Source organism: Motacilla alba, chromosome 1A, assembly GCF_015832195.1.
Source record: "Motacilla alba alba isolate MOTALB_02 chromosome 1A, Motacilla_alba_V1.0_pri, whole genome shotgun sequence".
Taxonomy (NCBI): domain Eukaryota; kingdom Metazoa; phylum Chordata; class Aves; order Passeriformes; family Motacillidae; genus Motacilla; species Motacilla alba.
The window spans coordinates 37,936,730-37,964,573 of NC_052031.1; the positions used below are offsets into that span (position 1 = coordinate 37,936,730).

Consider the following 27,844-nt stretch of genomic DNA (forward strand, 5'->3'; position numbering starts at 1 on the left):
AACCATAGCTTTCTGTCATACTGAGGTGAAATAAGCATAGGAAGCACCCCATTTGTCTCAGTTCTTGACCAACCTTAAAAACAAAAAGGTACTGTTTGCACTTACATACAAACAAGGACAACCACATAGAAGATCTTTTGGTGTTTCTCAGCTGTGGGATTTTGACTTGAATATTACTAGGGCTTTAATTGCTGACAATTACGTGTTTTCAATGTAAAATAAAAATTACAGTTCTACATAGTTCATCTTAGTTTGCAGGTTGCCTTTGAGCCTTAATCAGTATATGTTACCGATCTCTTTGCTTTAGTGCTTGCAGGAGTTAAAACTGGCTAGCTAAACACATTGGTTTACACCACTTTATTTATGTTTCTTTATGCTTCATATGGTTCCATAGAGCTTCACAGCAATCATCCATTTCCCATCTGCTTATCTGAGAAGCAGAAGGTTCAAAAATACCAATACATACCAGACATACAAATCATTATTACTGGCTTTGTCTGGCAGTCTTAAAAATGGTAACGTTCAGGTGCATACAAATCATCTGTTGTTTTTACAGAGAAGTAAACTCTTGCTAAACAAGATTTTAAAAGCTGTTTTTTCAAAAATAGGGCTTCAAGAAGTCTTTGAGGCATTGGGAATTTCCAGTTCACCATCTGATACAATACAGAAAATTACTTTCTACACACAGACACACACACACACAAATTAATAGCTACTTAAAACATAAGTTCTGTTAGTTACAAGGAAACACCCTAAATTACCTCAAATGGATGACACTCAGTCGAAATTCAGTAAAATAAAAAAAAAGACAGAGAAATGGTAGAGTGCACATACAATTCTATCATTAACCTTCAGTGCTGTGGGGTTTACTTTATTCTGTAATGCACCAAAGAAATCTCAAAGCCAAAACAACAACAAAACAGGAGAAACTTTTCCAAGTTTAAGAAAATATTATTGAAAAACATCTCATAACTTACACAACGTGCAGAAAAAAAATTATGAGAAATAATCTCATGGCTAATGCTAACTCCATCTGATAGTGCTTGGAATTGATGGAAGAGATATTGAAACAAATCAAAACAAGTTTATGCTTATATTAATTATGTGCTGCTTTCTCCACTTTTTTTCTCTTGAAGCTATGAGTAACTCAAAAAACTGATCCCAAATCAGGCTATTTCCCAAAATGACACTGACTTGACATTGGGAAAAAAAAAATTAGTCTGATTTCTTTCCTTACTGAGGTGCTGGCTGTCAGATTCATTCATTCTTCAATCATGGGATTATATGAAAAACTGCTATCTATAAATTGACTAGGTGTTTGAAAGCACCTGAATCTTCTAAATCTATCTAGCTTCCTTGGGAGTCCAATAATTTCACCCTGAGGCAAGAAAAAATGTAATAATTTTTCCTCTCTCTGAATTTAAATTTACGTAAGGTCAAAGAATCCGCGAAAAATGGGTCTTCTTCAGGGCTGGTCCTTCTTGTTTCCCCTTTGCTGTGGGTCAAATTCTGTCCTGCCTTCTCTAAACTGAAACTAAGTATCACATATTGACTGAATTAAAGGCTCTGTAAAGCTACAGGGCAAAATCTACTGAGATTCAGAATGTTTGTTGGAAATATTATTTCCACGACTGCAGCTTATCCTAGGCTAGGAAAAAAAAAATCATATTTGGGAGTGTACTGACAGCAGAACAGAGAATAACATAAACCAGCTAATTGTTCTTCTACCCTTCTACCTGCAAACACAAGTTTGACAAGGAAAAGTCAGCACAGGGAAGAGAAAGAAGACTTTTTTTTACAGGTAGACTTACAGGTCTGTCACGCTATTCCCCTTCTTTGCATCTTGTGATCAAATCAGATAGCCTTGGAAAGCATTTTAGGTTGCCTCATGATGCAGGGAGTTTCCAAATGTTTCAACTTCAGGTTTATTTGAGAAGAATGTACTGGAATTGGACCCACTCTCTCTTTTCATTAGTCAAGCAGACTGTTTTTCCACCTTCATAAATAAAAAGTTCATAAGGCTTGGGCAGTTTCGTGGTTTCATTTTACATTGCAACACCACCCTGAAATCCTGCACAGGTTGGAGCACACATCTCTGGAATAATATACTAAGTGTCATTATTTCAATATTAAAAAAAAAGAAAAAAAAAGAGAAAAAAAAAAAGAAAAAAAACCAAAAAACCAAACCAAAACAACAACAAAAAAAAATACCACCACAAGATCAGTTTAGGAAACAGAACACCTTTGATTTATGGAAATTTTACACATGTAGAAGCAGTATGTGTGACTTATTTTATTAAAAAACTTTATGGAAAGCTCTCATATTGTAAGAAAAGCAAAGTCTGAAATTAGCATGGGTGTATTTAGCTTAGCTTTATCTCCAGACTGGCAGATAGCTGCCTGTGTAAAGGTTTTAGGTAAAGTTCTTGATTGTAGGTCACTCCTCAGTGGATAAATCACAGAAGCAGGCACAGATAAGGCACATGATTGGCTGTTCTCCTGCTGAGGAGAGACTGCATTAAGTTAGACTAATGAATACTGAATCATTTTCTCATCCTCAGGGTGGACACCCCTGTCAGGGCTGAGTCACTGTGCAAGAAGTATGCTGAAGTGATTTAAAATGCAGCAGCCTCTAGTGCTGGTGACAGATGGATATAAACTTCGGGCATGATACACACTCATTTCTAGGCCTTCACAAGTAAAAACATACAAGAAAACAAAAGACAAACTGTGATAAAAGTCCCCCTTTTGTGCCTACTTGAGGAAAGTGTAAAGTCGACACTTTTTCACAACCTTTTCAAATCACCAAAGAGGACTCTCTTCTAGGGTAGTCAAAGGTGGATACTTTATTCCAAGGTTACTTTGCTGCTTTCTTTTTCTTTCCAGAAGACTGCAGAGCCCCTTGCAATAAGCAATGTGTTACCTCTGCATAATGAAACCACATCTTTTACATTTTCCACTGAAAACTTCTTCTGAGGTACTCATCACTTAACCTAGTCAGTTGGAGGTATTACAGAATCAAAATTCAGATATAAAAAGCTGGAGGTACATTTTGATTTTGCCACTTGCATTTTAAATAGAAATTGTTGGTCTTGTTTGAGAGAGAGAAGATAAAAGGGTAACTTCAGCAGTATCCAACACTGAAGGAAAGGACTGATTGAATGAGTATTATTAGATTCTGGATGAGAAATCACACAATATTTTCCAACTTGGGTGAGAGATGATGTCTTATGGGCTTGACTTTGCCCTGGATTATGATTTTTCTTTGTACAATCCTGGTGTTTGGCATGGGCAGCTACTCACAAGCCTTGCAAGTAGGGAATTTTGGTGAGCTCCCAAAGGCCTTTGATGGCAATCAGTGACCAGCTTGGGACCAGCCCAGGAAACATGCTAGCTCATACTGCTTGCCAGGGGGACTTTCATGAAGGTCTAACTGCTTGCTTTCAAAAGTTGCCTTCTGTCGAGCCTTTCAAAAAAAAACTTTGCACAACCCTATGATTTATTTCTCTGTGGTGAACCCTCATTAGTCAAGAAGGGAAAATAATGCTGCCTTGGCACAGAGCACCCACAGAACATATCCTCTAAGGAATCCTATTCATAAAAGAAAAAAGGATAATGAAACTTCATAATGTACATGCATGAATTCTTCTAGCTACTCTGTCAAACCGAAGCCTATGGAAACCTAAATTAGAAAGCTGCTTAGGAAAGGAATCATGTAGCAAAGAGTGGCTATGAATAGTCACCAGCAGAATAGCTTTATGAAAACAATAGCTCTAATACTTGCATGCTCTTCTATATCATTTAAAGCATTGCTGTTCATTGTAGAAAATGGGACTTTTAAGCTGACCTTCTGTTTTACCATTGGGGAAGCTAATGCTTGCATTGCAAGGGGAAAGCTGGTTGGTTGCTTTTCATTATGGTATGTGCCACAAATAAGCATGTCCGGAAGGTCTGAAATTTCATCTCATCCAAATCTATTAGTGTTAATGTTTTTCTCATTATGATTTCATCAGGATTAATTAATGGAATCTGTGAATAATATGCTGCACATATTTGATATGCAAAACAAACCAACTGTACAATTTATGTTTCCTTACAGCTGGTGCTTTCCATATTCAGTTAGGAATATAGACTACATGTCCACAGTTTAGACTAATGCAGCTCACCTTCCTGGGCCATGAAGTGCCCTGGATGTCAGTGAAGCCTGTGCTGGTAGGTGATCCTGCTGGAGCTGACAGCTCTGCCCTGCACAGCCAGCCCAGACAGCAATAGACTCATTTCCTTACCAGCTCAGGATGTCCAATACATGTTTAGATTACCCTGCTACAAAGATGTCTTGGCTATTGCATTTAAAAATAGTTCAAGGTAAACTTATGGAATGTCCAATATTTTTTTTCAGACCCATCCAGTGGTCACATGGAGAGCTCTATAAATTGTCTGACTGGCATGATTCATCAGTAAGTATACACAGCAGACACAGGAGTGGGCTGCTTATAATTTTCAGGAAAATGCTCATGAACAGCAGAGAGAAATTTCTGTTCATGGCAATGGTAGTGTCCAATTAACCTCTCTCTACATAAATATCTGAATTTCTAGAGAAAACATTTTTAAGTGTCTTTTTTAAAAATTTATTTTGTGGGCAGATCCGAGGATCAAGATTTTATGTCCTTTGCACCTTTTTCAAAACATGACAAACTATCTTTACAGGCAATTAGATCTTGATATACTTTATATTTTGAGGCACAGAAGCAAAGTAGTGCAAATCTGTTTTCTGATGTCACTGGTCTTGGCACTGGCTCCTGGATATTTACATCTTAATTTCTTCCCCTCAGATGTGGTATTTGATTTAAGTGTTTGTGAAAACTAACAATCTGACAGTCCTGTGGACTGAAGTCTTCCATTTATTCATCCAGTAACTACAAAGTTCAAGTTTCCCTTTCAAATTAAAGTGCCTCTATCTGTGTTGGCCAGACCACCTCGAGGGAGGAATAATTTAGATTCCAACCCTAATCTTACCCCATCCTCACTCTTGCAAATGCCAGCAAGAAGCCAATCTGCCAGCTGTTGCATATTTCTAATGGACACACTTGTCTGTAGGGAATAATGTGATCAAGTAACTTCAAGAAGACAAAAATTTCACGTTACTACCAGTCTGGGCTGGACTTGAACTGATAATCCAGGAGGAAATCATTGTCTTCCATTACCAGTCCAGATACACTTCGGATTTTCTTTGGGGCCCTAAGAAGTATCTTAATGAAAGTAGACCTTTTTTACCTTTTTTTAAAATATATTTACTAGGAATTCTGTGGACAAGTGGAATTTCAGTCTATATTAACTGCAGTGAGCTGTGGTTTATACTAAATAGGTAAGGAAAACAGCATAGTATGAATACAACCTGTTATACTTGGTACACATTTACCAAAACAGTGTCAGGTTTTGAAGCAGCTTGCATTAAATCTGCGCCTATACAGTGCCTAAAGAATCCAGAAAGAAGTTGAAGTTTGCTCAACCAAATCATTTTTCAGGCAGCTGAAAAGAAGTTTTTTATTTTATTTCCTAATGCAGCCTCCGCTGGGTTTCGGGGTGTCCCAATGGGCTGCAATGAATCTGGATAGCTCAGCCCTGCTCGGCACGGCTTGTCCAATTTCCCAGGCAAGTCTCAGCCGCAGGCTACCTTAGCAAGCTTAAGTGATATCAGCTCTTTAGTGATTATCAGCTCATTGTGTGATTTCAGCTCTATAGCTTGCTAGGTGCTGCAGGCAGATGCAGGGAGAGAGAGGAGAAGTGCTGTATGAAGTTCCACAGGATTCTCTTTATTGACAGCCTCTGTGAAGGTCTCAGGGACAGCGTCTTCCAGCAAACTGGGCAAAAGTAGCTCTTTATATATAGGTTACAGGGGTTTTAGAAACTGTCCAGTAGTAAGGGTCAAAGGAAAGTGACCTATAGTCTTACAGAGAGATAAGCAAGGGTCCCAAGGCAGGAGAGAGGGGTTTCTAAGGTCTTGTCATCATGACTTGGCATTTCCTATTTTAGGCTTCTGAATGCCAGGGACCTTGCAGGCCCTGGCCCTGCTACAATTTCCCCCACTTTTTCATATTTTCAAAAAAGGCATAAATAAAAATAGATTGGTTCCAAAGTAACAGAAGGACCAACATAGAGATGATGAATGTATTCCAGTCATATGGATTATGGGAGAAATTCAAAACGTCCAGGTTCTCATTTTCCCATAAGACAGCCAATTCTGACTCTTTAATACATAGGTGCAGATATGCCGGAGGGGAGCAAAGAGGAGATTCTTTCGTATCTGTTGTTGCAGCTTGATTGCTTTGGTGCCACACATGTCACTGGCACTGCACTGTAGCAGTTAATGAAGAGCCTCACTGTTTTGGGGAGAAAATAGAGAGAGAGGTGTGGTAGATTCTCCAGAAGCTGTATTAAGCCTCCCATTTGTGCTGTTGCCACCAGTTCGGGATGGAAAGGAACTTGGTTAGGCCTTCAGCATGCTGTATGCGGCACACTTGGTTCTTGGTGTGTGACCACAGAGGGTGCTGAACTCACCATTCTTGTTATAAAGGCATGTTTCTGGATTATTGATTTCTCCAGTGTTTTCCACTACTTCAAGCGCCCTGAAAACCCACAGTATTTTTTTTTTCTGATGGAGAAAGTATGAGTGCTGCTAATGTGGGCTCTAGTAAGGAGTTGAGAAGGCAGGTGGGACAAATGCTCTCAGGGGCACTGGGGATGTATATGCTCTGTAGCTGAAGCCTTGACAACAGCTGGGAATTGCTGCCAGTGCTGTCATATATATTGACCAGTCCGCAAATCTGATCCAGACCGCCATGTCAAACAAGAGACCTTATCCTATTGAGTTTGAACTGTGAACTTGCAAAAGAACTCACAGTAGATGAGACAGAAAAGCTAAATGCCTACATGCTTTTCCCTGTTTCAACTTTCTACCGTCCTCTGCTGCCCAAGGTGGTTTTATTTGCTTCTTGTGGTGTTTTGTCAAGGAACCGGTCAAAATCCTCCAAGTTTTACTTAGGCAGAATTTTTCTTCCACATCTTATTCCTTTTCTGTCTTTTTTCATGTCTAGAACAACAAGCCTTAAGCCCTTGAAAAAAATCTTGACAAACAACCCTGTGTTCTGCTTTGCCAGCTGACTGATGGATTAGTTACAGGTACCCTTGCCTAGGCTGCCTCTTCTGCAGAGCTGCCAACAGCACTTCCATACGAATGAGTGATCACCAGCACTCACAGTCTTCTTCTGTTAGACCTGTATCACTTTCTACCTCTACATAGATGAAGATACCTGGTTAGACAAAAGCTTCAATCAATTTAAGGTTTGGAGCCTGTCACATACAACGTGAGTCTGCACTATTAAACTCACAGGAGCTGAAACAGATATAAGAAAAACCTAACACTTGCTGGCCAAGTGCAAATAGCTAGTCCTGTAATGATCTGAGAAATCTAAGTCTCTCAGCTGGAATCCATCTATTTTTTCCTTGTGTTAAGTCCTTTGGGTTTATTATAGTGGTATTTTAGCCTACTAGTAGACTGAAAGCAATATGAGACATGGTCATTACATTCAGGAGGGAAATTTTGTATATTGTAAGGATGCTGAAAGCTTTTTTCTTCCTAACAGGCAGGAAGAATTAGATTTGCCAATTCCCCAATCTGCAGTGCTTTTCTGAGAATTTTTAATTTTAAACTCCAACCTTTTGACTAACAGCTCAGGTCAAAAACCTGACTAATTCTTAGCTGTATCCTAAGACTTGTCTTCAATCTGTAGGAGGAAAATTTTCATTGTAGAAATCTATTTTTCTCTGAGGTAGAGGTTACACTACAGGCTAAACAGAGAAAACCCAGGGCCTTTTGCCCCTTGCCCTTTCCAGGAAGGTGCACTGGGGAGTTCAGGCGCTCAGGAAACTATTTAAGTTAATTTCACTTGAAAGCCTTATGGCCAGATGAGCCAGATGAGTGGCTCCCACACAAAAGAAAAAGAAAAAAGAAATAAAGAGAAGCTGTATGTGGGGAGTTTCTAGTCCCTACGCCACTTTTGTCACAAGAGTTTTCCAGGAGGGCAAAGATGCAGCCTAGACAGGAATTCAGCACCAGTGGTGCATCTCTGAGTGTTGCTTTGGCAGTTTGCCTTTAGCTTTCTCTTTTTTTAATCTGGGAGAATCCTACAAACTAAGGCAGGTATCTTAAATGAAGAAACAGATAATGCAGATAGAGCATGCATGCAAATAGCATGCAGAACCATAGAAAATATCCCAGAAAGAACATTATGAGGTTATGTTTAGGATAGTTGTAGCTAGACTAGACAGCCTGTTAATGGACATTAGGAGAGTGTGATTTGGAGCAGGCATTTCCAGACATTCATAAAGGATTGAGAAGCCTTGGGAGGTCAAAAAATAGTTTTGTGGATTATCAGATCCCATTGACCAGTTTAGCATTTCAGGCTTCTATTATAGTGCATATGCCCCTTATATCCACCTACATCTACCATGATCCTCAAAGCCAGTGGCAACTCACTAAAAAGTCAGCATGCAGTACAGACCCTTTGGTTTATGATTTATGTATTTCCAGCTCAGCTTCAAATTTTGCAAAAGAAGGCTTCTCAGCATGCATCAATAAGAGATTTATCTTACATCCCTCTCAAAAATAACTGCTCATAGTTTTTCTTGTTTGTCAGCAACTGCCCTTTTATTCTCAGCAAGTAACTTCCTGTTATGTATATGATGTGCAGATAGTCATTCTTTCACCTTTAGATCCTGTGGTGGGCAGATTTAGTAAGCAGTGCTCCTTTCAACATGCAAAGCACTCTGTCAAAGGCCATTTCATTTCTTAAAATAAGTTAATAGCACAATGGATCCATTTACTTAGATTCTTTGTTTTATTGTACCCAGCCATCTTGGTGTTACAACACAAAAACCTAATGGACAGTTAAGGTTGTACAGAGTCATTAGAAAAGCCAGATTAAATCTTGATTTCTGCCAGACATAGGTGACTGAAGGTCAGGTACTGCAATTTTTAATTTTACAACTATTAACACTCAGTTTGGAAAAGGATGGGTAATTTATTTCTCTTTTGTTAAAGCATGGGTAAATATATTCATGTCACTAAAACATTTGCATTATTAAAGTATTTGAATGAACATGAATAAATTACTAATCTGAAAGGCTGTAATTATTTTTGCTCAGACAAGAATAAATAACTTTTTTTGCAGCATCTTTAGGCTTGTATGATCCTTTTGCCCTTGTGTATTTGCAAACTCATATACCAGTTGAGTCACCTGGATCGAAGCCACTTTTTAAGAAGACATAGACAAAATAAAGTAACATTTTCTCTCAGTCTCCTCTGCTGGAACTACAAAAATAATTGTACTTGATTTTACTTTTTTGGAAAAAAAGGAACAAAACAAAACAAAAACAAAAACCCTAAACACCACACTAACCGTTAATTTACTTGGAAAAAACAAAATGCTGTTAACCATCCTCACTGACCTTTCTCTTAGCTGACAGTTGGTTGTGACAGACGAAGCTGAGTAATCAGCCAGCTGTGGTAAAAAACAAAACCATGTACCTGATGCAGCCTGATTCTGAGCTATCATTTATGATACCTGTGGATTCCTTAGGAATGCCTCAATGTTTTGGATATTTTGTCTTTCTGTCCAGACACTGAAAAAAATTTCAAGACTTTTATTCACAAAAATATATATTTAATTTCTGAATATACAGAGTTGAATTTAAAAGCATTCTTGTTTCTTTTTTTTCCTCAAAACTTTTCCTTTCTAGCTTTGGGAATTCCAAATATCTCCAGTGTTCAGCATTTTCTCTAGAATAAGAGGTAACAGACTAACATTTGAAGGAACTGACATGAAAAAAGACTGACATTCATTTTAGATGTCTTTCCAAAACAAAAAAAAAAAAAAAAAAAGAGAAGAAACACTAGTTGAAACATGGGAAATTACGATTAGGTGCTAGGAACAAAAAATTCACAGTGAGGCTGCCCTGCAACAACTTGGCAAGAGATGTTGCTTTATCTCCACTCTTGGAGATATTCAAAACTCAGCAGGACATGGCCCTGAGCAAGTTGATGTAAGTCGTCCTTGCTTTTGAAGAAGCAGCAGGAGCTGAGTAAGGTGACCTCTGGAAGTCCCTTCCAACTTGAATGATTCTGTAGTTCAGAGCCTGCCACATGACAGCAAAGTACAGACTACCATCTTTGTCAGTTCTCAGATTTTAGATTCAAGATATAATTATCTTTCCTGGTGTATAGATTGCTTTGAATTCTAGAGCAAGAAATATTGCATATATTCATATCCATGCCACTGTCTTTATAAAACAAACCTGCAATCATTTGTTCCTTGGAAAATTGTTCTTCATGTGGCAAGTTCTTGTTCAAGCAGAAACAATCCCATAAAAGTCTGTAAGTTATGTTTTGGTGGAATGTTAGGATTAGATTGTGCTGGCAAACAGAACATATAAATGAAATATTCTCCTTTAAGTTTACTGAATGCTTCATGATAAGTATATTCCACATATTAAATATATATGTATTACATATTAAATTAATTTACTGATAACTATTTTGAAAATTAAGAGGTCTTTGGAAATTAAAGCAATGATAATGGAACAACTGTTCATGACTTCCTGTGACATGCAGTGAAGGAATCAAAATTGGTCTGGAGGAGTTCAAGTGTGCTTACCATATTATGCATAAATGGTTTGTACCTGCTGCAGGCAATAGTGAAATGCCTCAACAATTGAACAAACAAACATAAATAAAGATCTCATTTGAAGCATACTTTTTTCTTTTTTCCTTTTTTTTCCCCTTCTCTGCTGTTTTTTAAAGTAGTTCAGCTTAGCATGTTGGAAATAACCAGTTTGGTTTTACCTTCATTTGATAACAAAATCACTAATGATGGGATGGCAAAGCATGGTGAAATGAGAAATATACCCCTCAATACTTAGTTTGTCTCCCAGTTTTGGTTAGCGAAGTTTCCTCTAGAAAAGGCAGAATGAAGGAAAGCATAAAGTCTGACTGAATTTATTGTCAGATAGTTGGTTTTGTCATACTCTGCCTTCCTTTCTGACATATTTTATTAAGCAAAATGTTAAGCAAAAGGTATAAATAATGAATTACTGGAGGCATCCTCATCCGTGACTTAATGGTAATAAAGATAGACTTCCCACCTTTCCACACATTTTTAAAAAGAAGACATGGATCTTCTGAGGAAAGGGAAAGGGAAAGGGAAAGGGAAAGGGAAAGGGAAAGGGAAAGGGAAAGGGAAAGGGAAAGGGAAAGGGAAAGGGAAAGGGAAAGGGAAAGGGAAAGGGAAAGGGAAAGGGAAAGGGAAAGGGAAAGGGAAAGGGAAAGGGAAAGGGAAAGGGAAAGGGAAAGGGAAAGGGAAAGGGAAAGGAAAGGAAAGGAAAGGAAAGGAAAGGAAAGGAAAGGAAAGGAAAGGAAAGGAAAGGAAAGGAAAGGAAAGGAAAGGAAAGGAAAGGAAAGGAAAGGAAAGGAAAGGAAAGGAAAGGAAAGGAAGGAAAGGAAAGGAAAGGAAAGGAAAGGAAAGGAAATTTCAGGTTCTGAGCAGCAGCACCATATCTGTTGTTACTAGTTTAATCAATTTTAGGAATGCCTTGAGAAATGGATTAGTAGAGCTAGTATACGTAACCACTAATGACTGCTTGTGCTCTTTCATGAGAGTCAGAGTCACCAAAAACATACCTGTGAGAACCAGATCTACTGCACATAAATCCTTCACAGGAGAAAGAAACATATATTGCTAAGATTCTCCTATTTCCAACAGGCAAAAGTGGTGGAGTGGAAGTAATGGAACATGGTAGTCCTGTGCAGTGGCAGTCTGTGATCCTTGTTTCCCATTTATGCTTTAGGAGATGTTTCCTATTTGGGAATAAGATGCAGGAGACTGCTATAGGAAAAAGACTTGTCCTGATCTTATCCTTACTCCATAACATGAAAGTAAAAGAGAATTTCAAGCAGCATGGATTGTCATAAAATCACGCCTCTCCTGAGAGCAAGCCAATAACTTAGGAATTATCCCTGCATCCAGATTTGTTAAGAAAGAGAAGACATGGCAGAATAATATTTTCTAAATGACTGATAACTTAAATCACATTCTGTCCAGTGCTTGTCTAAACCAGTGACTAAATTACATCACCCATCACAGCTCTTGGTTGTCTTTCAAAGGCAACTGCTCCACTAGGAAGGTGAAAAGGCAACTGAAATAATACAATATGTCATCAAAATAAAATGTGATACAATTTAAGTTTATTGCTACTCAGGGAATTCTATTTCAGTATCTTACCCTCTTTGTCCAAAAGTGAGATAAACTAGTGAGCATTGACACTTCTGGTCAGAAATTTTCAGTTATTGTATAACTGGAATATAAGTGTTGTTTATACAAGACAGAAGTAAAATATATTCCCTCTAGACAAAAGACCATTAGCCTTAAAACTTTCATTACTTCTTCTATCCTGAAGACAAAAACTTGTATTCTTTTTCAAGAAAAAAATTCTTGAGCCTGTAGCAAAAGATGCACAGCCTCCTCACAGTATTGAAGTTTTAAAGATCACCTCAGCTGAGGCTTTAACCTGCTTTTGGTGCCTCTGTGTAGCATTAAGCATATTTCCAAAGGTCAATTAAGTGGTTAATTATAAAATACCAGCTTTTTGTAATAGTGGCACTCAGTACTAGCTGCTCCCATTACTACAGATCCATTCTACACACCCACCAGAGACCACAGACAGGGTTTGAGGGTCTGTTGCTTTTGACTATAAAGTTACAGGGCAGATTGATGGTCTCCTTGCAAAGAATAACTGAGCTGAGATAAGCTCAATTAGTCAGTGTAAGAAATCATAGGAAACAGAAGGAGATGAGTGAAGCGAGCTAAGGTGCTTTCTTATCTTTGACACTTCACTCAGATTTTCCACAAGATGTCTACAAAGCCAAAAGATAAAAACAAATTAATTTGACTCAAATCCAGAAAGTATACTGTGGTTTCTGCAGTAAGGAATGTTTTTTCAAGACTCAGTAATGGCTCTCCAGTTCCCCAGTTTCCTGGAGTCCATAGCATGCATAACACCTTGCTTTTTTTTAAACAATGTTATTTAAACTAGATTTTATAGAGACAAAAACTGGTGGGAAAACATAGTTTCATAAAATGCCACTCACTGGACAGAGGTGGATCCCAAAAGACAGAACAGATGTCACATTAGAACAGTGGGCAGAAAAAGAATTGTCATGTAAGCAAAATAACTAAAAAGGTAAAGTAAAAAATAAGCAGCTATCAAAGAACAAATACTTATAAATACTTTATTGTTCCTTATTTTCACAGAAGCAATTCCTTTTTTCCTTTCACAGAAGCAAAGCTATTTCAGCACTGAATACTATGTTGGCAGCTCAAAGCACTGCAAATATTGAATAAATCCCTGGACCAACTCCCATGTTTTCTGCACTAAACCATGATCACAGAGATAACAGCCCAGCTGATTCCTCCCTGATCATTCCCCAGTTCAGATCAACATAAATTTGGAATAGTTCAGTTGAAGGTAAAGAAGATATTTTAAATTGATACTGTAGTAAGACAGAACAAGCCCTGATTCAAAATGGGAAGATCAGATGTCATATGTTGAATACAGACATAAATGCAAGGCTTCATTTACTGAGAAGTGAATAAAAATATTTAATATATTGTTTAACTACCAATTAATTAATTTGTTTAATGTTCTATCCATTGATAAATAATATTTGCATTGACAGCAACTGTACTCCTTGCTGTCTGCTCTGTACTGCTGTGATAATTATTTTTTCAAAACAAAAGTCAGCCTGTTTCCCTCATTTGAGAGATACCATCCATCATATGAAATATGGATTTTATTTAGAGCATACTGAAGTCCACTGGAAAAACTACTGTCGCCTTCAGTGAGGTTTAGATCAGTCTTTTGAACAGGTCAGAATTATTGTGGAAAATAATAGCATGAAACTTTGTAATTAACTCAAAATATATAAAGCTTGTGCACAGCGGGTTTATTTGAAGGAATCACAAAATCTCAGAATAGACAACGCTGGAAGAGACCTCTGGAGGTCATCTAGTCCACTCCCCTTGCTCAGGGATGGGTCAATTACAATTTGTTTCTTCAGGGTCATGCAGGAACATAACTCTATTTCTTTACTTTTAAATGACCAACTTTCCTAGTCTACTTTTTTCTTACATAAAACTCTGTACTACCTCTTACTCTGTAATTATTGGATCATTTTGGAAAATCTTTTGCAGCCTCTTGTCAAGAGAGAGGAATCCTGTTGTGCAATTTACATTTAGTATTACAATTTATTTTTTCACTGAATAGGTCATCAGGATTTGAAGTTTTAATGTAATTTTGTAAATTATTGTAATTATTTGTAATTTTGACCTTTTTATGGCTCTATATTTTGATTGCAAAGCACTACGCTTCTTTAGTGTGAGCCAGTGAGACTGCAATCAATGGAGAAAATACTTAAATAGAAGTAATATAAAATGGATACCTTTGAAAGGTAGGTAGATAAATACCTTCAAAATTGTCAAGATCTACCAGAAATGTAACACTCTAAGTGTCTTGGCTATCAGATGCCACTGTTGAGCCTCAATGAAGATGGGATGCTAAATAGCCACCTATGTTTATATAGAGGTCATGCCTAATTCTTGTCCCACCACTTTTAAGTTAATTGTTTCCACAGATTCAGCCCATAATCACTTCTAGAACTGCTCTACTGAGTATTTTCACCATTTGCCCAGAAGTTTATTAGCTGGCATCCCAAAACATCCATGTTCTCATGAATCTGCTTATTTTTTTTTACTTTGAGAACCATACAGCAATTAGCTGAAAATGAGACCAATTACAAGTGATTGATTGATGTTGTCTATGAGTACATGATACTGGTTCTTGATGAGAGTTATATATTAATTAAAATCACAGTTTCTCTTACTACTTATTACTAGTTGAATATCAGTTAGAGTAGCCTTCATGCTTTTATGTCTTCTGGTCACAGCAAAGCCAGATATACAAGGAGCAAGGGGCTGGAAAGAGCAAATCTCCACGGTTACTGCCTGTTTAATGAGGGTGTTTTCCTTTGATGAGGAAAATAGGGGGTACAAATCAAGACAGGATTTTAATGTTAGTCTAATCTGAATCCTCATCTTACATTTTCACATAGAAAGAGATAGAGGGATATTTGTTTCACAGGTTGTATTTGATTTCTTCTGTTCCTTTATTCTGATAAGGTCCCTAGTTCAAGCACATTGCCAATTTTCACAAATTTACAAGTGACTGCAATGTTTTCCGTAAGCATATTCTCATATGTTAGAATTGAAAAATTAAAATTGTAATATATTTTTAGCATCTGTTTAGTGTGTTTTATTGAATGAAAATTGTATGTATGTTTTCAAAAAGATCTTATTGAAATTCCAAATATCAAGACATATCAGTTTGAACTGTATAAAATGAAAAAGTATTATTTTAGAGAGAGAGAGAGCTCATGAAACTGCTTTTAGGAAGGCCAACCCTGTCCTGGGGCCATCAGGTACTACATCACCAGCCAGACAAGTGAGAAGATTGTCCTGCTCTGCTCTGGCTGGGGTGACCTCAATTCGAGTGCTAGGGGCAGTTCTGAGTGCCACAATATAAGAAAGACATGAAGCTCTTAGAGCAGCCAAAAGAGTGCTCTAAGGTGCTCTAAGTGGATGCTGAAGGTGGTGAGAGGTCTGCAGGGGAAGCTGAATGAGGAGTGGCTGAGGTCACTTGGTCTGTTCAGCCTGGAGGAGGCTGAGGGGAGGATTCATCACAGCAACAACTTCCTTATGAGAGGAAGAGGAAGGGTTGACACTGATCTCTTCTCTGTGGTGACCAGTGACAGGACCTGAGGGAACGGCCTGAAGTCATTTCAGGAGAGTTTATGTTGGATATTAGGAAAAGGTTCTTCACTGAGGGTGGTTGGGCACTGAACAGTTCCCCAGGGAAGTGGTCACAGCACCAAGCCTGTCAGAGTTCAAGAAGAGTTTGAACAACACTCTCAGGCACATGGTGTGATCCTTGGGGATGTTCTCACGCAGTGTCAGGAGTTGGATCTGCAACTATCCTTGCAGATGAATGATCCTTGTGGGTCCCTTTCAATTCAGCATATTCTGTGATTCTGTGATTTGTGTTTTTTATATTACTGAAACATTTATGAATCTCTTAGATTATTGAAATTTTTGTGGTGGGAAGAAGAAAGGAACTGGCAAAGAGCAGTGATTGACAGTGACCTGAAGGCAGTGAGGGACATAGTCCATCTGATCTTACCTAAAATGATGTTTCAGATTTCACAGCTTACACTGAGAAAGCTCTGTTATCAATCAGTGATCTCATTAGCAGTTGCAGTGGGCAGGCTAATTAATGATGCTGCTTTGCACAGATTTGGGAAATGAGTAGGAAATGGATATAACATAATCACACTATTGTAAAGTCTCAGATTTGGACTGTTACTTCTAAAAAATGTTGGTGGCTATGTCAGTTTAATCAAAACTAATAAATATGCATGGGTTTACTTTGCATCAGTTAATTTTGGAGCACATACCCAAACACAGCTCTGTTAAATGCTGCTTTTGGAAGCATGTGCTGTGATTTCAGAGGTGAGCAGCATTTCCTACAGACTTTCATTCCCTGGCCAGAATGGGAACTCTGTTACCTAGGAAGAGCTTCCCTGCCTGTATTTTGCTGGATGCCATCACAGTGGTTCAAGCCCTCAGCATCCATGCTAGTGTGAAATATGACACTGCAGGGACAAAAGAACAGGGGTCTGGGGACACATACTACTGTTGTGAGTGGTATCATAATGCCTCAGGATGTTGCTGCTTAGAACTGTTTTGTCAGCAGGTCAGTCTTCTTGCCTTGGTAGACACAGTACTACATTCAGTTGACTTGCTCTGACTGTTTTCAACTTTTAACCTGTTTTATGTTGGACTGCAGGGTTAAACTAATTATATTGAGTAGATTTAAAATTTCCTTGCATCTTTTAAAAGCATACAGACTTTGCAATTTGCACATCCACTGAATGGAAGCTATGTCATTTTCTAGGAAAAATAAACACAGAATCACAGAATATTCTGAGTCGGAAGGGATCCACAAGATTCATTAAAGTCTATCTCCTGGCCCCACACAGGACAGCCCCAATAATCGCAACATGTGCCTGCTAGTATTGTTCAAATGTGCATTTAAAAGACATTATCTCCAAACACAGATATTAAAAGAGCACATACTCAAGGTTCAGCAAGGAGTACAGCATGGAATATGTCAATATTCCTGTTCCAAATCACCAGCTTCAGGGACTTCGTTGTATTATGCCAAAGACTGAGTTTATCAGTGTGGTGGTATTTTTCCAGATGGCACAGGGATAATTAAATGAGGTATTTTTTAGAGAGAAGAATAAGGAAGAAATGAAAACCAAAACATAAATAAATAAATAAATAAAAGATTATGCTCTTCATCTAGTGAGTCACTGATAACAGGCCAGTATTCCTACCTGGCTCCTTCTAAGCTAAAGAGGTTTAATCTTTGCAGTCCTAAGGCTAGGATCAAGGACTCTGAACAACTGACACAGAAAACACCAAGGAAGTAGAACCAGTTGTTTGTAATTGCTTGAGGGGAATCGCAGACATAGAGGCTGCCAGCAAATGCTTCAAGAAGGCCTTTCTCTTTCCCCCTGAGTCCCTGGAATTAATGAAACTCATCAAAGCTTGCAAAGGAGGATGCAAATTCAGGGAAAAGATGATAAAAAGGGCCCGTGGCTCCTGCACGGGCAAATAACATGTGCTGGTAACTAAATTGATGGAAAAGTCACAAACTGTTCTCACCAAACACAACAGGGATAACAGTAAATGTCACTTCTGTTAGTTGCCACAGTGCCTGCCTTTTTGATTAACCCAGTGCCTGTTGTTTTTTCACAGACACTTGATTGTTCTAGCTGCTTTGCAATCTAGTCCCTTTAAGCTTTTCCATTATGTTGTCTCAACTGTATTTTGTGCAGTAGAGCTCTTAGACAAAAATACTGACTGCAGAGCAACTCATGGCTGAGGAAAGTGATACACACAGCTGAAATGGACGTACAAAAATCTGCCATGTTTCATCACAAATCTGTGACATATTGTACCCAGAGTTTTCCAACATATAGTCAAGCTTAGAAATGTTGGCTGCACTGGACAAAAGGGTTATGATACCACTCTAAAGAATTTCATGTGTGTCCAGTGTTTTATAATGCTTTTTATCAAGTAATTTGGAATGGTAGGCAGCCCACCAGCAAAATAACTGTTTCAAGCTTAAAGGTGACTCCAGAGCTGCCAGAGGAGTGTGCCAAGGATCCAGATGTCACTAGGAATGTTTCTGTCACTAGCTGATCAGTCTTGTGGCTGCCACCAAACAAGAGAAGGAATGGGATGATGTATCAGCTTATTTTTCTGAGGCTAGCACTCTCTGCACCAATCTACTGAAACTCTTCTGCCATTTGAAATAAATATTTTAATGTCTTTGCATTTTCTTACAAGCCTAAACACGTTTATGTCTGTCAGGAAGTGAAGTTTCAAGCACTTAAAAAATAAAATGGTTGTTTATTATTGGTCACTACCTCTGTACATTCTCAGCCTTTAGTGTCATAGCTTGAGTGGCAGTGTTCAAGGCAAGGTTGGAGTAATCTGGTCTAATGAAAGGTGTCCCTACCCATGGCAAGGGGGTTGGAACTATATATTCTTTAAGGACCCCCCAACCCAAACCATTTTGATACTCTGAATTCAAACTCTATTCTGGATATGTTCTAATCTCATGAAACACTTTGATGGTCCATGAGGATGAAATAAGTAGACCTTGGAGCCTTTAAGGAATTAAAGCTCTACTACGACTTTCTGGCGTTCAGAAACACCCAAGGTCACAGTGCCAGTGTCCAAAGAAGGTCTGCTCTGCTCACTCTCTGGGTTTTAGTCAGTCACAAGGCAACACAAGTACATTCTGGAGGGCATTGAACTATTTTTAATCTGATGCCCCATTCTGATGCAGTAATATTAATTCCATGGGCAGTTATATTATGTCAATCCTTATGTTTTAAGGGCTACCCTTCAGTCTAGCATGACAGACAGGTTTAACTCAAATTTTATTCACCTGGAGAGAAGGCCAACCTTACACATTACTTCAGAGTAAAGCATAGTAACTCTGGCATACTGCATAGTAACTCTGGCTTGTCTTTCAACCTTAGAAAGCTTTTGTGCTTCTGATGCACACATGGGCTAGATCCAGTGAACAAATAATAAAAAAAACCCCAAACATTTATACACTTTCAGTTAAACTGAAGTCAGGAAACAGAGGTCTGAGTCCATCTGAATCCAGGTATTTTTCTACCTCCCAACATGGTTTCCTTCAGAGATCCTGTTCAGGATTGGGCTGAGGGCTGCCATACTCTGTAAGGTGAGAAGCCAGATGTGATGGGAGAGCTTCTGAGCAGGACTCAATTGCTTTCTAGGTGAAAAAAAATCATCCAGGACAGCTACCCACTTTGTCTCTATCTCTCTGGCACACTGCTCTGTTGCTCCAGGTAGTTTAACACTCTGTGACAAATAGCTTCAAAAGTGGGCACTCAAATTTTGCTGTTCTGCCACTTCAAATATTATTATAATTTGTTTTTCCTCCTCTGCCACATGCAGGCTTGTCTAATCACAGTCCAGTATTTACTATGCAAGATGAACTTTGGACTTCCTCAGCTATGGACTTAACTAAAGCTAAGCAAGAAACTGCAAACATTAACTATATTTCCCTAAACTGCAAAAGCACCCTTTTTGCTACTTTCACTTTTATGCAGTAAGCAAGAAGAGAGTTTGGCTGTTTTGTATCCACAGCACATAAGAAAACCAGTAAGATTACACAGCAATTGGATCAAATAGGATATTAGTACGCCTGAGTTTTTATTTTTAATGTATTGACAGATTCTGCCCATTTGAACTGAATGTCTCCTAACTTGCCCTGTGGAAGACAGCCTGCTATTGGAATCAACCTCTGACACCAGATCAGCACCCTCTGGGTTGTCAAGTATTTATGTAGAAAGAGAAAGCAAAGTATTTCTAGAAGTCAACCGTGATGTTAGATTGGGCCTTAGATTCCAAGGTCATGAATACCAAGGGGGTTAGGTCCTGGTCTTTGACCTTAGGTTGGTTACAGAAAATGATCAAGCCCTTAGGATGCCACAGGAATTCTCTCTTTACATCCAGAGAGAGATAATTTCTGCCCCAGTATGAATCTGGAAATTTGTGTTCTTTATTTCTTTGAGAGATTTCTACTTTCAGTATTCTGATCAAGAAGAAAAGGATGGAGTGACCAGCAAAGGCATTGGCAAGTGTTGTGAATGATGAAAGAAAATTACACAGCAACTGGCATTTCATATAGGACCAGAGGAGTTCTCATATTATGGGAGATCCCATCTGGCATCCCTGAGTATGTAACTGATCAGATGAACAATTGCTCTTCTCTGTCTTTCAGGCCTGAATGGTGATTTTTGAAAAGCTGGTAGATTGGTAACTTTTATTGTGAAAAAATTACAATTTGTCATGTGTGAAGGCAAATTGCTGGAGAAACAAACCCAGGATATCAGTCTATTTTCCTTCCTGAAAATTTCCTCTGAATCCCAATTTTCCCCCCCTGGGATCCCACCTCTCTTGATCATTGGTGGAATCTGTGAAAATGCACTCTACTGTGCTCCTGGGGCTGTCTCATGTTTCCCTGCCTCTAATGCTATCAAACCTGTGGGGTTTTTTCTCTAACTAAAATACAGTGTGACTAAATTAGAAGCATCACAACACTTAAAAGGTAGGAAAATACATTGTAATGCCCATAGAGCTGGGGTCTTTTGACCTATACATCATCTGTTGTCTGCCTTGAAGGTTTTTAGTCCTGTGGTTATTAGGGACTGAAGCATAAGCATCTGTAGCTCCCTTCCTCCCTCTGTTATCTCTCTGTTGAAGAAAACAAGGAGAGTTATTTATGCTGTCTTATTCAAATTTAAAAGAAAAACCCAAGACCTGCATGAGCTTTAGCTGAGAGCTAACAGGGAAGAGAATATGGCCTTAATATCTTTCTTTCAGTGTAAACACAGATATTTTTGAATAAAGGAAAAAAGCCAGTAATTCTGACTCATCTTTTTTTCTTAAATTGATGTAATTTCAGCTGGTCTTCTGTGGAGAGAAAGGATAAGGCAAAATAAGTGGAATAAACATAAGATGCAACAACATAAATTCATAAATTCATTTACCATAAGTAGTTTCCATTATTTTCCATTTTCCATTTCATTGTTTTAGGGTTCATATTGCCATATTTCATATTTCAATGATTTGGAGTATCCTTTTTTCTTAAGAGATGCTATGACTTTTCTATAAGCAATTAAACATATGTTGTTTAAAACTCACTAGAACACAATTTTGACCAGTTAAGCATTACTCAAATCCTTTATCATAAAACTCTATTCTCAAAAGATCACCTTTTTCTAAGGCTACTAAAATGAAAGCAAAAGCCCTTGCACATTAAGACTCTTTTTTTCCAAAAGATTTCCATTTTCTTCTGCAAACCTGCCACTTTACTCGCCAGTTGTATCATGAAAAGCTGTGCTTATAGCAGACCTATTGTAGAGTGAAAAGAGAAAATGCTTTGCTACAAGGCAGTAGCTAATTCACTATTCTTCAGGGACTGATATTCATCTATCCTTCAATAAAAGCTAATGGTTAAATAGACCCAATGCACTCAGCTAATCTAGGAAGAAGCTGATGGCTGGGGGTTGGGATTCAAAGTTCATGCTGAAGTGCTATTCCTGAAGACAAAGATATTCTTACATTTGCCGTAGAAAAAAAAATACAATACTAAAAATATCACATGGCTTTCACTCTCAAATACATATTTTTATGAAACAGAGCCTATGGTATGTGAAAAAGTTAAATTTGATTAATTTTTAACCATGCATTGCTTTTATGAATTTTTCTTTTTAAGGGATGTGAATATTTAAACAAAGGGATTACATTTTAAATAACCTTCTGTCTAGTCTTTTGCTACTTGAATTCCAACACCCTTATGAAGATTCAATGATTTTTTTTCATGAAAAGTAATTTTTGCAAAGCCCTCCCAGAAGGAAGTGAGATGACAACACCACGTTTCTCTCTATATAACTACAATCCTAGTTAAAGGTACTGCTGTGCTGTGCATATCAAACAGTCCAGTGCAAGAAGGAAAGCTCACTTGAGAAATCAGCAATGAAAACAAAAGCCCACAACCAACACAGCAGACTACACAAGGACAGAGGAAATTTTTCTAAGCAAGGTTATGACTTAAAATAGAGTATATATATTCTGAACAACTGCTGTAGCAGTTGTGCATGAGGGCAGGTATGCAATTGCTTTTAGTAGATAACCTGAAAGTATTTTATCTGTGCTGCAGGACATTTAAATTAGCCATACTGTGACTAATCCTGAAAACGAAATGACCTGAATATATAGATGTGCTGTTTAACTGCAGGATTTCAGTCACAAAAGGCCTTATCCTGGTATCATTGAAAACAGTGGCAATGCTCTCCGTGATTTCACCAGAAACAGAACAGAATATTAATTAGGATCACAGCTGAAACCAGTGGCTGAAGTCCTTATTTCAGGACCTTCTCATAGTGCAGATGATGAAACACCATGCACTGCAGCAAAACGTCACACCTCTGCACATTAGTGGATTGCTGGAAGAACATCTGTGTTTTCTCAGAAACACAGAGGCACAATTGGACACATGCCTGATGAGAGGGCATTTCAAGAGGGCAATTTCAAGAGGGCAATTTCAAGATTTGTGTCTTTCCACAAACTCAATACTGCCAATATTTTTTCTCTTCTTGCATTTTTCTTCTCATTTATCAGTTAAAAAAATATCAACCTGTATGCATATCTTTCATTACATGGGGTTTTGGGCACTTTCTCAGTGACGGTGTTGTAGTCCCTCTTTTAAAGGACATTTGTTGGTAGGGCATCATCTTTCTATCTGAGGCTAGACTGTATCCCTCTTGGTGCAAAGAGGACTACTACTATGACAACAGCTCTTCTTTCCTTCAGCATGCATCAGTGAGGAAGTCTGGGGAGAAATACAGTCTTGAAACAGGCTGAAAACTATTCGTCTCGCAAAGCTGAGGAAAGGGGAACCTCTGTGATCTACATATTGGCACCAAGTGGATTGAGCTACTCAAGGGTTAAGGGATGGAATAAAGATGCTCACATAGCAGATCTCCCATGTGATTTTTGTGCAGATGTCTCAATCCTTGTTCCTGTAGAATTGGTATCATAGTCGTTCAGAAGTGCAAAGTAATATGGAGTCCAAGTAGTCAGTGCTGGAGACATATCTGAGATAATAAATCAAATGGATGGAGGACCGAAATTTTAATTATCTGTTCAAAAACTTTCAGATTATTAAGTAAACTCATGGTAGTTTCAACATATATGAAAGGTGCGATTTGATATCTGAGATAAATTTGCCTTCATCATATTACTGCCTTCATCTGAAAGCTATGCCAAAATATCTTTATTATAAGGGTCAAGATCTGTTAAGACAGATCTTGCTGAGATAGTCTGAGAGATATTTCTTTTTAGATTTTCACATATTGCAATTAAATAAGAAAGACAGATATTTGACATTCATAAATAAGTCAAGCAGTTTTGGACATTATAAAATTGACCGAGAAATAAAATGTTTAATTTGATTTTTGTAATATGGTAGGCTACTTTTTTTATTTGTAGCTACTGAATTTTGATAAAAGTAGATTTGGTTGAGCAGCTCAGAGGTATCCCTGGCAGTAAGAGCTGCTGTGACAGGTAGTCACTAGGCAGTGTAGTCCAGGTATGCTACCACTAAGAGTATGGACGAGACCTGGCTGTTTCTACTGCCATCTCTCAAAAAATAAGTCAGAAGAGGCATAGCACCTGGATCCTGTCAATGCAGGATGAGATGGTGTCTTACTGTGTGACTGCATTTACATTCTTAATGCTCTTGGCTCTGGCAGGATGATAAACCAGGAAATGAAGATTGTGAATTCATTACAGCCCGTCTCTCGTTCTGTCACTGCAACACACTGACGCATGTTTCTCACCCTGTCATTGAGAAGTTTGGTCACTTAATCCTTTCTTATTGCACATTACTTTTCAATTAGCTATTTATTCTATAACAATCTTCCATTCTGTTACAGCTTCCTTACTGAGTGTTCTGACAAAGACTGTAGTAGGAGTACTGTCACACCCAGCAGGGGCAATTGGGAGAACCAGCTCTCTGCTTCAACCTGCTGAAAAACACTTTCCAACAAGAAAGTTTTCAAACTTGTCAGAAGCAAAATATCTTCCCCTTCAGTTTGTTAACATTCAGCAAGTCAATTCCTTTGAGTATGCTGGAGAGACAGACTTGTTTAAAGAGTAATCACTGAGGGCTGTGACTGATCTGTATCACACAGTTAGCAATTTACGAGTACATGCCATTTCATTTTCTCAGGGTGTCATTTCTTTGCTAAATTTAAGCGACACTGAAAAATTAAAATATTTGGAGGGTACTCTGACTCTGTCTTTTCAATCAATTATACTGAGTGATTACAAGTGGAAAGGCCTGGGTCATTCAAATGTACTGTTTTCCACTGAAGAAATATTGCAAAATGCAGATGAGGCATTTGATATAAGACAAAGGGATCACAGCTATCATGAAGAACAGAACTAGGAGTACAAAATAGTCAATATATGAGGAGAATACATGGTAAAAAAATTATTTCTCAACATAAATACATATTACATTTCTTTTTGCCTCTTCTGCTTTTCTAGAAACAGCCTCCTCTGCTTTTTAAATGTCATCCATATTTATCAGACTGCATGGTTCTTGACATTTAGGATTTTTTTTCATCAAACTGTAACTGAAGCTTTGACAAAGGGTACTAATTATCAAGGGACTGGATTTTTTCCTTTTTCCCCCTTTTTGAAGGAGCAGCAGGCAGTAGAGAAAATGTAAATTGTCAGCTACTTTTAATACTTCTATACCAGTCTCTATGTCTTTACTGTGAAATATAACTAGAAATAAGAATTTAAGTGTTTGCTAAAGCATGTAGAAAATGCAGTTGGAATTGAGTAACTTGATTTTAAATGACAGAGGTCATTAGATTATTTACCTCAGTAAAAAAATGTTTCCACCTATTGGAACTATGTATAATCCCTACTGAAGGAAATTTTACTAATATTTTAAAATTCAGTAACTGATTGTTCACCAATGATGATTTAATAGACTATGGGATGCATAGCTTGTACAATGTCACAATATGGTGACTAAAAAATTGAAGCATGAAAAATTGAGAAAATGCTCAGTTACTAAACAGAAGAGTGCATTAAAAAGAAAAAAAAAAAAGTACACTGTGCTGCTTATCAACCAAAGTTGTTCCTGTTAGAAATAATGAAATAATCTATATTCTTGTCCTTATTGGTAGTAAAGACATGTTGGACCCTGATCAGAAAGATGATAGCTTTTCACAAACCCCTTTCTTGAGCCTGCAAATGAAGCCTAATGTAAGTGTATAGATATACATCTGAAATCTATTATTCATCCATTTTCAGTTGCCTAGCAATGGCACAACTGCAAAGGATAGAACAGTATGTGGTGAGTACTACATGGTTTTTTTGTTATCGATAACTTTGTGTCCATATGTATCTTCATTATGATCTTGCCTGCCATCACATATAAATTATTTGATTTCTTTGACTTGTCAAACACAAGCCACTTAGTTTAAGTGAGATTTTTAAGTAAGAAAAAATACCAGATATTCCCATTACAAAATCAATTTTAATTTAGTTACAATATCAAAGCCTGCTTTGAATACACACTCCATGCATTCAGCTGTGTCTAATAGCAACACTTAGGTCAGATTATCTGAACAAGTTTTATAAAAATTCAAGGCTAAACACAACTTTCATGTCTGGCTCAGCCTTGTTTTAATGTCATTAATTGCAAATTGACACCCTGTCTTTGCCTACTGTTTATGTAACCGTAGTGTAAGAAAATAATAAGTCCAATCCTAGTAAATCCTCAGGGATCACCACTGCCAAGGTTGTCACCTGTAACATCAGAAGAGAAATAGAGATCTTAATATTCTTAAAACTCAGCACTTTATATACAGTCAACTTTACTTCTTGTCACTCCTTTTAATCCTGCACATAATCCCTATCAGTGTTTTCATGTTACAATTTTTAAATAATCAGGCATTTAGGAAACAGAATAGAAAATAAATAATTATAGTTCTACCCCTGAAAAAATGCACAACAGACCACCTCTACCTAGCTCTGCATAATTTACAACTTACAATTTTCTCCCTGAGACACAATGCATCATACTGACCTAAAGCAAACAAACAAAAAAGCAGAAAAAACTCTCTCTGAGTTTGGTTTTTTCATACGTTAATGAAAACTAAGGCATTCTTGGCAATACTATGCCTCTTATTGATTAGTGTCTCCAAAAGCATAGAATATTGATTGACACTGATTTATGTCCCACAGCTCCACATCAATTTGGTACTCCTTTCCTCTTTTTGGTTTATCTACTTCAGCATCAACTCATAGAAACTCTCTGGACATCAGTGGATCAAGATAAACCAGAGAGGTTTAAGGATGCAAGGAGATGCAGTACTATGCAGGACATGCTTCTGTTGGACTCAGCTCGTTCCAGGTTATGGGTTTCAAGCATTGCAGAACATATGGCCAAAAAAAAAATGTTGTTCTGTACAGAATGAATTGCTCACTGGCCATTTTCCATGCGGGGTGGTGAAAAAGCATGATCTGGTCCTTCTTCCCTCATAGAAAATGTCATACTGTCTCTTGAAGTTTCTAATAACCAGAAAATCAAGAAGTTGCCCTTCCTACTCTCAGCAATTCTAGTATTCTAGTGTATAGCTGTTAGAGATATTTTCATGTCAGTCATTTGATTCAAGAAACCACTGAAGTTTTGCGCTGTTGTATCAAGTTCTGAAGGCACTTCTGTATCAAGTGCTGAAGGCATGCAAATTTCAGCAGAATTTCGCTCACTTGTGTTCCGTGTATGCATAGAGGTAGGTGATTCAGGAGCAGACGAAAATGAAAGCAAGACTGCAGAAATTACAGAGATGAACAGGTGAACCTTTCCTGCATGGAGGAGAGTCCTTGAGGGCTTCAAGAGGAAAGCTCTCAATGCATCATGCTCTGCATGCTTTTCCCACCTGTGTTTGGCTCTCCAGCCTCTTTCTTTGCTGAGCATAGAGGCCTTTTTTTCTCCATTATTTAAGTGGTTGTTAATTCACTACTTCACCATTTTGCTCAGAGAAGTTGTAAAATGTTACTTGTGATCTGAGAAATAATCAACTATTTATCCTGATCATGAAAAATCTCTATTTTACTTATGCTGTGAGAGGACTTTCACATATGGTCAATTTACCCAACCTTGTATAAATGCTGTAGCCAGGTGTGCCAGCTAAAACAGGCATCCCTTAGTTTCTGCAATCCCCTTGGTTTCTGCAAACTTTTGATTATTTTTGCTGGCAGACAGAGCACAGAAATTTCATGGCAGAGTATAAACAGCCTTAAGGAAATAGAACATTTGAGGCATGGTGTACATAGGAGAAAAGAGAGATGTAAGTAGAATTAAAATGTAGCAGACCCCCTGGGAGAAATTATTGCCTGGCAATTTAGAGTAATTTCCATTTTTAAGTAGTCCTTGTGAGGAAGAGCAAGAGCCATTTTCTGTCTAGCATTTGAATATTGAA

General features: G+C 37.9%; 1 long non-coding RNA gene across 9 annotated transcripts in view; it reads right to left on the reverse strand.

Moving 5' to 3' along the window:
* The window catches only part of LOC119707768, an 88,519-nt gene that overhangs the window by 17,734 nt on the left and 42,941 nt on the right, over positions 1 to 27,844 (reverse strand). For 3 of the 9 annotated variants that reach the window (XR_005258853.1, XR_005258850.1, XR_005258851.1), the window contains one exon: positions 1,812 to 1,996. The exons of 2 other annotated variants lie outside the window; for them this stretch is intronic. This is a non-coding gene — a long non-coding RNA (uncharacterized LOC119707768). Of the gene's footprint in view, positions 1 to 1,811; positions 2,096 to 23,310; positions 23,435 to 25,540; positions 26,169 to 27,844 lie in introns of those variants that run through there. 4 more of the 9 variants (XR_005258852.1, XR_005258857.1, XR_005258854.1 and 1 more) reach the window with 3 other exon arrangements.